Here is a 12,554-nt window from a genome sequence, read left to right as displayed (position 1 = left end):
ATTTTAAATCAATCAAAAAATCATTTTTATAACTATTATTTGAATTCTATAATTATCAGTATATACCAATTTAGAAAACCACCTCTTTAAAAGTTATTTTAATGCTCAATTATTTGTTTCACCCTGAATTAAGGCCATTATTCCACAAAAGACTTCATGGCAAATCATAACTTTAAAAGTTTCCTTCTCAGCCGGGCGTGGTGGCTCCTGCCTGTAATCCTAGCACCCTGGAAGGCCAAGGCGGGTGGATCACCTGAGGTCAGGAGTTCGAGACCACCCTGGCCAACACGGTGAAACCCATCTCTACTAAAAATACAAAATATTAGCCAGGCGTGGTGGTGGATGCCTGCAATTCCAGCTACTCGGGAGGCTGAGGCAGGAGACTCTCTTGAACTGGGAGGCGGGGGTTGCAGTGAGCCAAGATCATGCCATTGCACTCCAGCCTGGGCAACAAGAGTGAAACTCTGTCTCAAAAAAAAAAAAAAAAAAAAAAAAATTTATATATATATGTATGTTCCCTTCTCAATAGAAATATAATTTTGAGTCTATTGTTATTGCAGAGTTAATGAAAATATTATTGATACACACAGCGAGTGAATGGCTTCATTTTAATGAATGAAGATCACGAACAAGAATTTTTTTCCTACCCTGTTTACAAAGGGCTTCTCAGGCAGGGAAAAACCTCTAATTACACTAAAACTGCTCTAAATCTATGGAGCCCGTGTATGGCCATGTGTCCCACAGGTGGTACATTACCTGAAGGAAGTCCAGGCTCGCCAGTGTCTGAGCCTTCAACCAGCTGGAAAGAGTTTCCCATGTTTGGAATCCATTTTCACAGTGCCTCTTTTTTTTCACAGAATTTCAAAGCACTATGAGTGCTCCAAACAGAATCAAACTCCAATGAATAACAAGTAATTTTGGAATGTTTTACATGATGGTAAGTCAACAAATTCACTCAGCTTTAACATCTCAATGGAAGGAGCACAGAAGCAGCCTTGTTACAGAGATAATTATTAAGCATTATCTACTGCAGGTTCTTAGTTATGCTCTTAGCAGCTAAGCTTGCTCCAACTACAGTAAATCAGATCAGGGCTTTAAAAAGACTCCATATATGGCAATTACACATGACTGCCTTTCTTGAAATATGCCTCTTCCAAGCTTGGCTAATGAATACCCCAAACACCTAAGTCCAAATACAAAAATTTGTTTTCCTCCAATAAGCTATAATAATCTGGGCATACCAAAACAATACACAGTGATAAGAACAGTTTATGATATGCGGCCGGGTGCAGTGGCTCACGCCTGTAATCCCAGAACTTTGGGAGGCTGAGGTGGGTGGATCACCTGAGGTGAGGAGTTCCAGACCAGCCTGGCCAACAACATGGTGAAATCCCGTCTCTACTAAAAATACAAAAATTAGCTGGGCGTGGTGATGCATGTTTATAATCCCAGCTACTCAGGAGGCTAAGGAAGGGGAATTGCTTAAACCCGGGAGGCAGAGGTTGCAGTGAGCCGAGATCGTGCCACTGCACTCCAGTCTGGGTGACAGAACAAGACTCTGTCTCAAAAAAAAAAAAAAAAAAAAAAAGAAAAGAAAAAAGAAAAAAAAAGTTTATGATATGCAACACATCAGGCTTAGAGAGGAACACACAATTTTTTCTGTGCTAAACAGAAGCAATTAAGTGTGTTTTCACAGGGGCTTATAAAGCGAACTCTTAGGAAAGAACTACTTATCAATAATCAAAGTAAGTCCATCAAAGCTGTAAACTTATTTTGAAAAACCTTCATTTAAGATGCCCCTTTTTCCTTTGAAAAAATACAATATAATTTAGACATAAGACACATGCCTTCTGCTTTTGTATATTATCAAACTGCCTAAAAAGAGCCAAACACTTTCAAAGGCATGTTTGCAGAAGAAATAAAGATAAGAAAGCCATAATGATAGCTTAATGGGTAAGGGATAAGAGTCACACTCGATTCTGCCAAAAGCAGACCTGCAGAGGTTCAGACACGCATCCAAGAATCAGCTCTGTCTGCCAACATATCAAACGGTCAGTGCGTGCAACTGGCAAGAAAGCCCAGGGAGCTGCCACGGAGCCTGTCACTGTCACTCATGAGGAAAGACAGACAAGTTCACCAGATAGCTAAAACTGCAGAGGACCTCCTCTTCAAACCGAAGCTAAGCATTCTTCCCTCTAGAGAACTTACACTCTAAAGCCCAACACATTCTGCCAACAATTCACTTGCTGAAATAAATTTCTCTGATTAACTATGCCACAGAGAATTCAGGCTTTTGGCAATACAGTATTGCCTTGCTATGGCAAATGATGGCACACTGCTTTACAAATGGCCTTTCTCAAGATGAAAGAAACTACTTACTTAATGGATACCTACCACACATTGTGACTGCTAACAGCTATCCTAAGTCAGTCATGTTGCATAGGATACACAAGTCATTGAAAAGTTGGCTGGGTGTGGTGGCTCACACCTCTAATCCCAACACTTTGGGAGGCTGAGGCAGGAGGTTCACTTGAGCCCAGGAGTTCAAGACCAGCCTGGGCAACACAGTGGGACCTTGTTTATTTTTAAAAAATGTTTTAATTAAAAAAAAAAGAAAAAAAGAAAAAAGGAGGTGTGATAGGACATTTCATTGCCTTCCACAAAAAATATCACAATCCATCTAAGAATATCGAACATTAAATGTTTCCTTTGCTTTTCAAATGAAGGCCCCTTTCTTTTGAAAATGTAAAAAAAAAAATACTAATTACAAAAATTAAAGGTATTCGAACTATTTTGTATTGAGAAATTTTAAGTGGAGTTTTGAGTAAGAGTTTTCTATTTCCTTAGACCCGTTTAAAGACATAGCAATCTATTATGATTTCATATAAAATATTTCACTGTTTCTTGTCTTGAGAGAAGTACATGGCTCATATAAGATCAAGAAAAGCCAAATTAATTTGGTATCTTTGTAAAATCCCTTGAGACTTCTAGAGATGCTGTGAAATGTCACAGAAACAGAGCTGGGAATCACTCTCATACATATGTTGTCTTTGTTCATTTATTATTTAGATCTAACCTACTTTCTAGAAGGATCTGAGGAGGCTGGAGATTTTCTCAGTATGGTGCCAAGCAAAAAGGTGGTTTAATAAAAAGCTTTTTGGTGGTGATGTTGAGAGTTATAAAATTTCTTTTTCCTGAAACTCTGTGCTTGAGAAAACAAATAAAGAGAAAAAAAGTTATGCAATTTCTAAAGATGATACTGACAAAGATCTCTTACGCCAGGAAACAAAAACAAGAAAACGGGCTTTGGGTGTAGACAAATACATTTTTTATATATAAAAATGGAATAGGTATATAAACATAAGTCAGCCCTGGCAAGTGAAAAGGCATTGACTCGGCAGATCATTTCCTTTAAGACAAGAATAAGCATGGAGGCTCTCCAAGAACATCAAAGGGTTAGGAAAGAGTGAGAAGACAAGAAACGCTCTAGGATAGAGGGGCAGAAAACACACACACAGGAAAAAGGATATGGAGCCTAAAACTGACTGACATGGGATCACAACAGATTTTGGCATGTTACAAACACTTAGGTAGATGAGATGTTGTATATCTGCAAGTAACTCTGGAAAATGTGATTCCATTATCTTTGCAGCTTAACCCTTTTGGCCAAAAAACCCACTCATTTCAGACCACCACTGAACACTAATATGGTAGAGAAAGAGCTCAACTTCTAAAATTTAAATTGTAATATCTACTGATTGAATATTGAACAATGATTAAAAGACTTAGGACAGGTAATTTTAAAATGCTACTCTTCAAGGTCTTCAGATTATCATTTAAAAATCTGGTGCCTCTGTCTAAATTAAATCAAATCTGAATATATTAACCCAAAATACTCTTTCCACAATCCCACTAACATTATAATCTCAGTACAGAATTCAGACACATGAAATGACCATTGAACTTCTTTAGGAATTACGAAAATAAACCTAACAATATCACAACTGATTACTCCCACTTGCAAAAGTTTTATTCTTAAACAATGGACAACCCTAAGTAAAACAGTGAATTGCACTAGGTTTTTGCCTTTGCTGTTAGGATTTATATCTGCTACTGCCACACAGTACCCACAGCTCCTTAAAGTACAGCTTCCAAGGTGTGTGGTGTAAATCAGGGGTCCCCAACCTCAGGGTCATGGATTGGTACTGGTCCATGGCGTGTTAGGAACCAGGCTGCACAGCAGGAGGTGAGTGGCAGACAACAGAGCATTACTGCCTGAGCTCTGCTTCTTGTCAGATCAGCTGTGGCAATAGATTCTCATAGGAGTTCCAGCCCTACTGTGAACTGCACATGCGAGGGATCTAGATTGTGGTTCCTTACGAGAATCTAATGCCTGATGATCTGTCATTGTCTTCCATCACCCCCAGATGGGACCACTGTTGAGATGCAGGAAAACAAGCTCTGGGCACCCACTGATTCTACATGATGGTGAGTTGCATAATTATTTCATTATATATTACAATACCTATAGAAATAAAGTACACAATAAATGTAATGTGTCTGAATCATCCTGAAACGATCCCCCAATCCCCGTCCATTGAAAAATGGTCTTCCACAAAGCTGGTCCCTGGTGCCAAAAGGTTGGGGAATGCTGGTGTAAATGATTACGGTTCTGCCAAATGTTGGACATGTCCAACCCCCCCTCCCCCCAACTGGTAGTCTAGTTGCTCTAGTATCCCACACAAATGTCATCTTTATGTATCATAAGGGAGAGACAAAGGCAGGTGGAAGCATGGCCCTTGACCTCTATGGATTTGAATTCCCATTTCCTAGGCTTCCAAAAATCTACAGTTAGGGATCTGGGAAACAGGTTAGATGGGGTGTAAGAAAGGGGGGGAACTTATTTTCTCTCCTTTCCCTAACTTCTACTCTCCTACACATTTTTCTACCAATTTACTAATCGATCATCCACAGCAGGGTTGTAAGCACAAATACCTCCCGGACTGTAAGAGACCTCAGGGTGTGGTGAGATCAGTGATGAAAATGTCTTACCTACAACTCCGGCTGACTGTAGTACTTGCAGGAATCCAAGTGCTGTGTGGTCACACATGTCATTTTATCACAAGAAAAATCAGAAATCCAGGTAAGGATGTATAAAATATGGTAATTTTTAAATGTTGGTAGCAAATGCTTAGCCTGTGCTTTTCTTTTATTAAAAAGAAAAAGCTGGCTGGGTGCGGTGGCTCACACTTGTAATCCCAGCACTTTGGGAGGCCAAGGTGGGTGGATCACTTGAGGCCAGGAGTTCAAGACCAGCCTGGCCAACATAGTAAAACCCCATCTCTACTAAAAATACAAAAAATTAGCCAGGCATGCTGGCATGTGCCTGTAATCCCAGCTACTGGCGAGGCCAAGGCAGAAGAATCGCTTGAGCCTGGGAGGCAGAGGTTGTGGTGAGCTGAGATTGTGCCAGTGCACTCCAGCCTGGGAAACAGAGCAAGATTCCACCTCAAAAAACAAAAGCAAAAACAAACAAACAAAAAAACAAAGGCCAGGTGTGGTGGCTCACGCCTGTAATCCCAGCACTTTGGGAGGCCGAAGCGGGTGGATCACCTGAAGTCAGGAGTTCAAGACCAGCCTGGCCAACATGGTGAAATCCCGTTTCTACTAACAATACAAAAATTAGCCGGGCGTGGTGGCATATGCCTGTAATCCCAGCTCAGGAGGCTGAGGCAGAAGAATCACTTGAACCTGGGTGGTGGAGGTTGCAGTGAGCCGAGATTGTGCCACTGTACTCCAGCCTGGGCGACAAGGGCGAAACTCCGTCTCAGAAAAAAAAAAAAGAAAAGAAATAGCAGAAGCTGAGCATGCCTGTAAGCAGTGACTTTGTAAGTGACTCAGACCTGCCTGGATCCTCCAGGGCACTGAACCTGAAGGGCCCAGTCTGGAGGTTTATTCTGCACACTCCAGAGGAGCTTCAGTCTTCTTAGACTAGTGGTTACTCTGTTTCAATTTTTACATACACAGATAACTTCACTGTGTAAACAGAAGGTAAAAACCTACATATTACATGTTAACATATTTCTGTCACTTAGGTACAAATAATGATTTCCTTTGTGAGTTCTCAAAAGAAAAAACATTCAAAGTATTGAATACTTAACATAATTATCTAAAAGAGGTAAATGATACAGGCATGGTTAACTTTACAAATCTTTACAATTAAGGTAACACCACAATTTAAAAAAAAAGATAAAAAGTGCTTTTATCTGACAACACTACCTGAGGGGGAAAAAGCCAGTAAATAGTGAATCATAATGAAAAGAATCTGATTTGGAAATTCTGGAATGTTCATGGATTTACAAAGTTACCAAGAAGGCACTTGGTAAAGGCTCTACCAGAACACTAAGCAGCGCCTACAATGAGCCAGAAAGCAATATATGTATTTTTAAAACATTTGAACTAACAGTGTCACTGAGTCAGACTCAGCCACTGACTCTTAAGTCCCTCTATGTTTTTGTGGTGATTTTACCTCTTCAATCTACAAATGTGGCAACAGCAAGGCTCTTTCCTTATCTTTGTCCAGAAGGCTAGACTAATGCAGTTGCCACAGACCCTTTCTCCTTCACTGATTACAGAATCATACCAAGCACAGCGGTGCCGCAGCTGATGGTGGAAGACTGCCTTTCTTCAGGCTAAGAAAGAAGTACTGCACTGAATTCAAAGATATCAAAGAATGAATCACGGAAATTTTCTTGTTTATGAATTCCTCTTTCAGTGTGGAGGGAGAACTCACATTTTTGGACTGGACAAGTTATAAACTTATCTTGTAAGGAAATTTCTTTTTTTTTTTGCGCTGTGCTTTGAAAGTCTGAAGATTTGCTCCAAATGCCAACAGCCACCTACCATCTCTACTGTTCTGAGACTTGCCCTTGAACTGAGAAAGGACAAGCAGAGAGACAAAAAAAGCATACACTACAGCATTTCTTCTACTAAAACTTTCCATTTGGCAGCGGCATTTTCAACACTATGGAAATGAACCTCCCTACTTTTTCTAGTGATCTAATTTTAATTAAAAACACTATATATCAAGAGATTGATGCCCGATATAAAGGAAAAGTGATAAGTGAAGCAGAAACGAAGGGGTACTTCTCTCTGGCTTTTGGAGGTAAGTTCTTAAAAATATTAAATAGCAATAATATTTAACATTTTAAATTATACTTGAGGTAATTGTCTTTTTTGGTTAAGCAGGCTAAAGAGCAACATATTAGACTAGTAGATATATGACATTAACTCCTTTTTAAGAAAATTTCAAATCAGACTTTACTCACATAGGATCACTGTGAAAGTGTTTCATACAATCCACAAACTTGTAATTGTTTAAACCCGTCGAGGTAAAATAAAAATCGGGAAATGTCTGTGTTCTTTTGAAAAACTCAAAAGGACTTTGTCCATTTTCCCAAAACTGCTTTTGGTTTTACAGAAAACGTTAAAAAATACAAAAAGTGGCATTAAGTGGGAGATACATGCCTTAGGGTGTTACATGGAGGAAACATGAAAAAGTTGTCCTTATAAATGATTACCTTCCAGTAAAAAGATGCCGTATCTAACATGCACATAAAGTAAAATCATCGTTTTTGGTTAAAACTACCATTACACACTGGTCTATGGCGAGAATAAGGTTAGGTCTGAGAAGAGAAAATCAAGACCATATACTCTTTCCAAACAATGGGTGAGTACTGCTGCTGAAAATGACCAAGAAAAAATATGTACATACCGTTACTGTCTCTCTGATAGATCAGATTGTCACTGTTACTAGCCCAGTCATTCAAATTTACAACCAATAACTCTCAAATCACAGACCTTAAATCATTAATTTTTATCATTAACCTACAGGGAGTTGTTTTAAGAATAAACGTGCATAGCTTTGGGCTTACTGTAGTAGCAAATTTCATTAAGAATCCTGACCTAGCGGGGTGCAGTGGCTATAGTGTAATCCTAGCACTTTGGGAGGCTGAGGTGGGAAGATCGCTTGAGGCCGGGAGTTGGAGACCAGGTTGGTCAACACAGCAAGACCCTATCACTACAAAAAATTTGTAGAGACCCTATCTCTATTTAAAAGAAAAAAATTTAGCTGGTGTGGTAGCTCACACCTATAGTCCTAGCTACTCAGGGCAGGGGCTGAGGATGGAGGATCATTTGGACACTATAGCCTGGGCCACAGAGTGAGACCCTGTCTCAGACAAAAAAAAAAAAGAATCTTGACCCTTACGGAGAAGGCAGAGTTTTGACATAGAAAGTTCTAACGCAGTTTAGTAACTTCAGCTTATAATTTTCTAAGAAAATACAACAGAACCTAAGGACTAAAAATATAAATAAAATTCTTTAAAAGTACACAGTAGTTTTAATCTATATGGTATAGCAGCTGGTAAAGTGCTTGGCAAATGACATATTCAATAAATGTCGCTGAATTCAGGTATGTATCCGAGTTAAATAATCACCTTGGTTAAAAACAAGGTAAAACACTATATATATATATATACACACACACACACACACAAATATATATATATTTTTTGAGATGGGAGTATATATATATATTTTTTTGAGATGGAGTCTCGCTCTGTTGCCCATGCTGGAGTGCAATGGTGCGATCTTGGCTAACTGCAACCTCCGCCTCCCAGGTTCAAGTGATTCTCCTGCCTCAGCCTCCTAAGTAGCTGGGATTGCAGGTGCGTGCCAACATGCCCGGCTAATTTTTTATTTTTAGTAGCAATGGGGTTTTACCATGTTGGTCAGGCTGGTCTCAAACTCCTGACCTCGTGATCCACCTGGCTCGGCCTCCCAAAGTGCTGGGATTATAGGCATGAGCCACTGCGCCTGGCCCAAAATGCAATATTGAAATAGTTTTTGCCAAAGAAAATCATTAAATACCTGAATCAATTTTATAGAGCTTGATGGTACTGCAAACCTATATTATTAACACTTTCAATTAACCAGGTTATACTGTAGACTGTCTAGCTGTAAGAAAGAGAAAAATCAGGCCAGGCGCAGTGGCTCACGCTTGTAATCCCAGCACTTTGGGAGGCCGAGGCGGGCGGATCACGAGATCAGGAGATTGAGACCACGGTGAAACCCCGTCTCCACTAAAAATACAAAAAATTAGCCGGGCGTGGTGGCGGGCGCCTGTAGTCCCAGCTACTCGGTGAGGCTGAGGCAGGAGAATGGCGTGAACCTGGGAGGCGGAGCTTGCAGCGAGCCGAGATTGTGCCACTGCACTCCAGCCTGGGTGAGAGTCTCCAAAGAAAAAAAAGAGAGAGAGAAAAATCAGTTCTGTTTGCTTTTACAAGTCACATGCCACAAATGTTGCTTTGTTCAGTGACAGACTGCATACCTAACAGTGGTCTGTTAAGATTATAATACCACATTTTCACTGTACGTTTTCTCTTAAGATGTATTTAGATGTACAAATTCTTACCAATGTGCTATAACTGCCTCCCACATTCAGTACAGTAACATGCTGTACAGGTTTGTAGCCTCAGAGCAATACCATATATTCTAGGTGTGTAGGCTATGTCATTTAGGTTTGTGTAAGTATACTCTATGATGTTCATACAACAAAACTGCCTAATGACGTCTTTTAGGACATATCTCTGTTGTTAAGTGACATTAAGTGACTCATGACTGTACTTTATTATTGATTCACATGCCAGGTTTAGATTCTTAAAAAATTCCTCAGAACACACTTCACAGAATATTCTTGGGGCATTTTGTAATTAAGTGATAGGTAAGCATACAGATATTAAAAAAAGATTCCCCATTACTACTTTTATTCCTAAGAGGTGTCCACAGTGAAAATCAAAAGACCTCTGACACTGGTCTTGAGGAAAAACATCTTCTAAGAGAAGTATTACTCAGTGAGATGTGCTGCTTGTAGTAGGTATGTATTGGGTTGGTGCAAAATATTTGTGGTTCTTGACATTAATTGCAAAAACCACAATTACTTTTGCACCAACCTAATAGTTAGGTATGTTGCTTGTAGTAGGTACGTATAATAGGGAGGTATGTTGCTCACCACCTTGCTGAGGGAATAGTGAATCACAGAAGCATGATTTCCTCATCACAGAAGAGTGGCCTTTGGAGACAAGTTTCCCTTGAAGATTAGACCAGAAGTGTATGAACCCCGTAGCTACCTTTACAGAGGCTGGTCTCCACACGGAGAACTAACAGTCCTAGTGCCATTTACTGAATAGAACATTCCTCTCAGCATTTTCTTTAGAAGTGATGGGAGAGATTTTTAATCTATTGGCCCAATTATTTTATTTATGAGTCCATTCAAATCTATTTATTCCTAAGTAATTTTTGTTAAACTATGTTTTCCTAGGAAACTGTCTTTCTCATCCAAGTTTTAAATTTACAGGCAAAAGTTCTTCACAGTGGCTTCTTGTTTTTAAAAATGCATGTTCTCTTCCTTTAGTTGGAACATATTTATATTTTTACTCCTAATACTGCATATTGTACCTCCCCTTGTTGTTTTTATGGTTGTTGCTGGATCATGTTATAGCGGAGTTTTTCGTTTTGTTGATCTGCTCTATTCTATTGAAATTTCTAGGCCGGGCGCGGTGGCTCACGTCTGTAATCCCAGCACTTTGGGAGGCCAAGGCGCGCAGATCATGAGGTCAGGAGATCGAGACCATCCTGGCTAACATTGTGAAACCCCGTCTTTACTAAAAATACAAAAAAATTAGCTGGGTGTGGTGGCGGGTGCCTGTAGTCCCAGCTACTCGGGAGGCTGAGGCAGGAGAATGGCGTGAACCTGGGAGGCAGAGCTTGCAGTGAGCCTAGATCGTGCCACTGCACCCCAGCCTGGGCGACAAAGCAAGACTCCGTTTCAATAAAAAAAAAAAAAGAAATTTCTACTTTTTGCAATTAATTTCTACTCTTTATTTTCCTTCAACTTTACTCAGATTTCCCTATTTTCCTCCCTAAATTCTTCGGCTGAATGGCCTATATGTGGCAATTTTTATAAACCTCTAATATATACTTGAAAAAATGCAAATTCTCTAATTGCTAGAAGTAGGATTTTTTTTTTCTTTTTTCTCCTCAGATAGACTTTATCATCACTTAATGTCAGTAGCAGAACTGGACAAAATTTTCATCACTGAGAGCAGCAGGGTTTTGGTTTTTTTTTTCTTTTTCTTTTTTTTGAGGTGGAGTCTTGCTCTGTTGCCCAGGCTGGAGTGCAGTAGTGTGATCTTGGCTCACTGCAACTTCTGCCTCCCGAGTTTAGGCAATTCTCTGCCTCAGCCTCCTGAGTAGCTGGGATTACAGGCGCTTGCCACCATGCCTGGCTAATTTTTTTTTTTTTGTATTTTTAGTAGAGACAGGTTTTCACCATCTTAGGCAGGCTGGTCTTGAACACCTGACCTCGTGGTCCACCCTCCTCGGCCTTCCAAAGTATTGGGATTATAGGCGTGAGCCACTGCGCCTGGCCAGCAGGGTTTTTTATATGTCCATCATATCAGGTTAACTGTATTGTTCAACTATCCAATAACTTTTTGTCTGTGGCCAGATGTGGTGGCTCACACCTGTAATCCTAGCACTTTGGGAGGCCAAGGTGGGAGGATCACTTGTGGCCAGGAGGTCGAGACCAGCCTGGGCAATAAAGCAAAACCCCAACTCTTAAAAAAGAAAATTTGTCTGCTTTATCTGTCAATTACTAAAGTGGCTTATTAAAATCTGTCACTTATAATTAGGGATTTTTAACATTCAGTTTGCAATTCTGACATATACTAAGTATATATCATCCAAAATTATTTTATCTTCTAGGTCATTTATTCCTTTCATCATTATGTGGTAACTTCTATCCCTAATGATGCTTTTTGCTTTACAGTTTACCGTGTATGACTAACACAGAGACATCAGCCTTTTCTGCTTGATAGCTGCCTGATAAATCTCATTCTATTGCTTACTTTCAACCTTTCCAGGATCTTAAGAGTTCAAGTTTCTTGAAAACAGCATACAGGGCCAGTGCAGTGGCTCACACCTGTAATCCAGCACTTTGGGAGACCAAGACAGGAGGATTGCTTGAGCCCAAGAGTTTGAGACCAGCCTGGACAATATAGAGAGACCTTGTCTCTACAAAAAATAAAAACGTATTAGCCAGGAGTGGTGGCATGCACTTGTGGTCCCAGCCACTTGGGAGGCTGAAATGGAAGGATCACTCAAGCCTCAGAGGTTGAGGCTGCAGAGAGCCATGATGGTGTGTTATTGCACTCCAGCCTGGGTGTCACAGCGAGACCTGTCTCTAAAATAAATAAATAGATAAAAATAATTAAAAATATTAAAACAGTATGTAGGCAAATTCTATATGTTTATCCAATCTGAGTCTTTTAACTGGCAAGTTTAGTTCACTTAACATTTGTTTTAAATTGATTGATTTCTGCCATTTTATTTTGGGCTTTCTTTTTCCCATGGTTTCTATTTACTTTTTTCCCACTTCCTGGTTTTTATTGGTTTGAAAGTTAAGATATCCTATTTATGTTCTGCGGTGGAAT

General features: G+C 39.8%; 1 protein-coding gene and 1 non-coding gene across 3 annotated transcripts in view; both read right to left on the bottom strand.

Annotated features, from left to right (window-relative positions):
• DCP1A (decapping mRNA 1A) overlaps positions 1-12,554 on the bottom strand; it is a 64,292-nt gene that overhangs the window by 38,671 nt on the left and 13,067 nt on the right. The gene's annotated exons all lie outside the window — the stretch shown is intronic.
• LOC129461578 (small nucleolar RNA SNORD38) lies at positions 11,096-11,164 on the bottom strand. Its single transcript, XR_008650601.1, has one exon. It is a non-coding gene; the product is annotated as a small nucleolar RNA SNORD38 (small nucleolar RNA).

The sequence above is a fragment of the Symphalangus syndactylus genome, chromosome 1, assembly GCF_028878055.3.
Source record: "Symphalangus syndactylus isolate Jambi chromosome 1, NHGRI_mSymSyn1-v2.1_pri, whole genome shotgun sequence".
NCBI classification, from domain to species: Eukaryota; Metazoa; Chordata; class Mammalia; order Primates; family Hylobatidae; genus Symphalangus; species Symphalangus syndactylus.
This window is presented reverse-complemented; position numbering and strand designations above follow the sequence as displayed.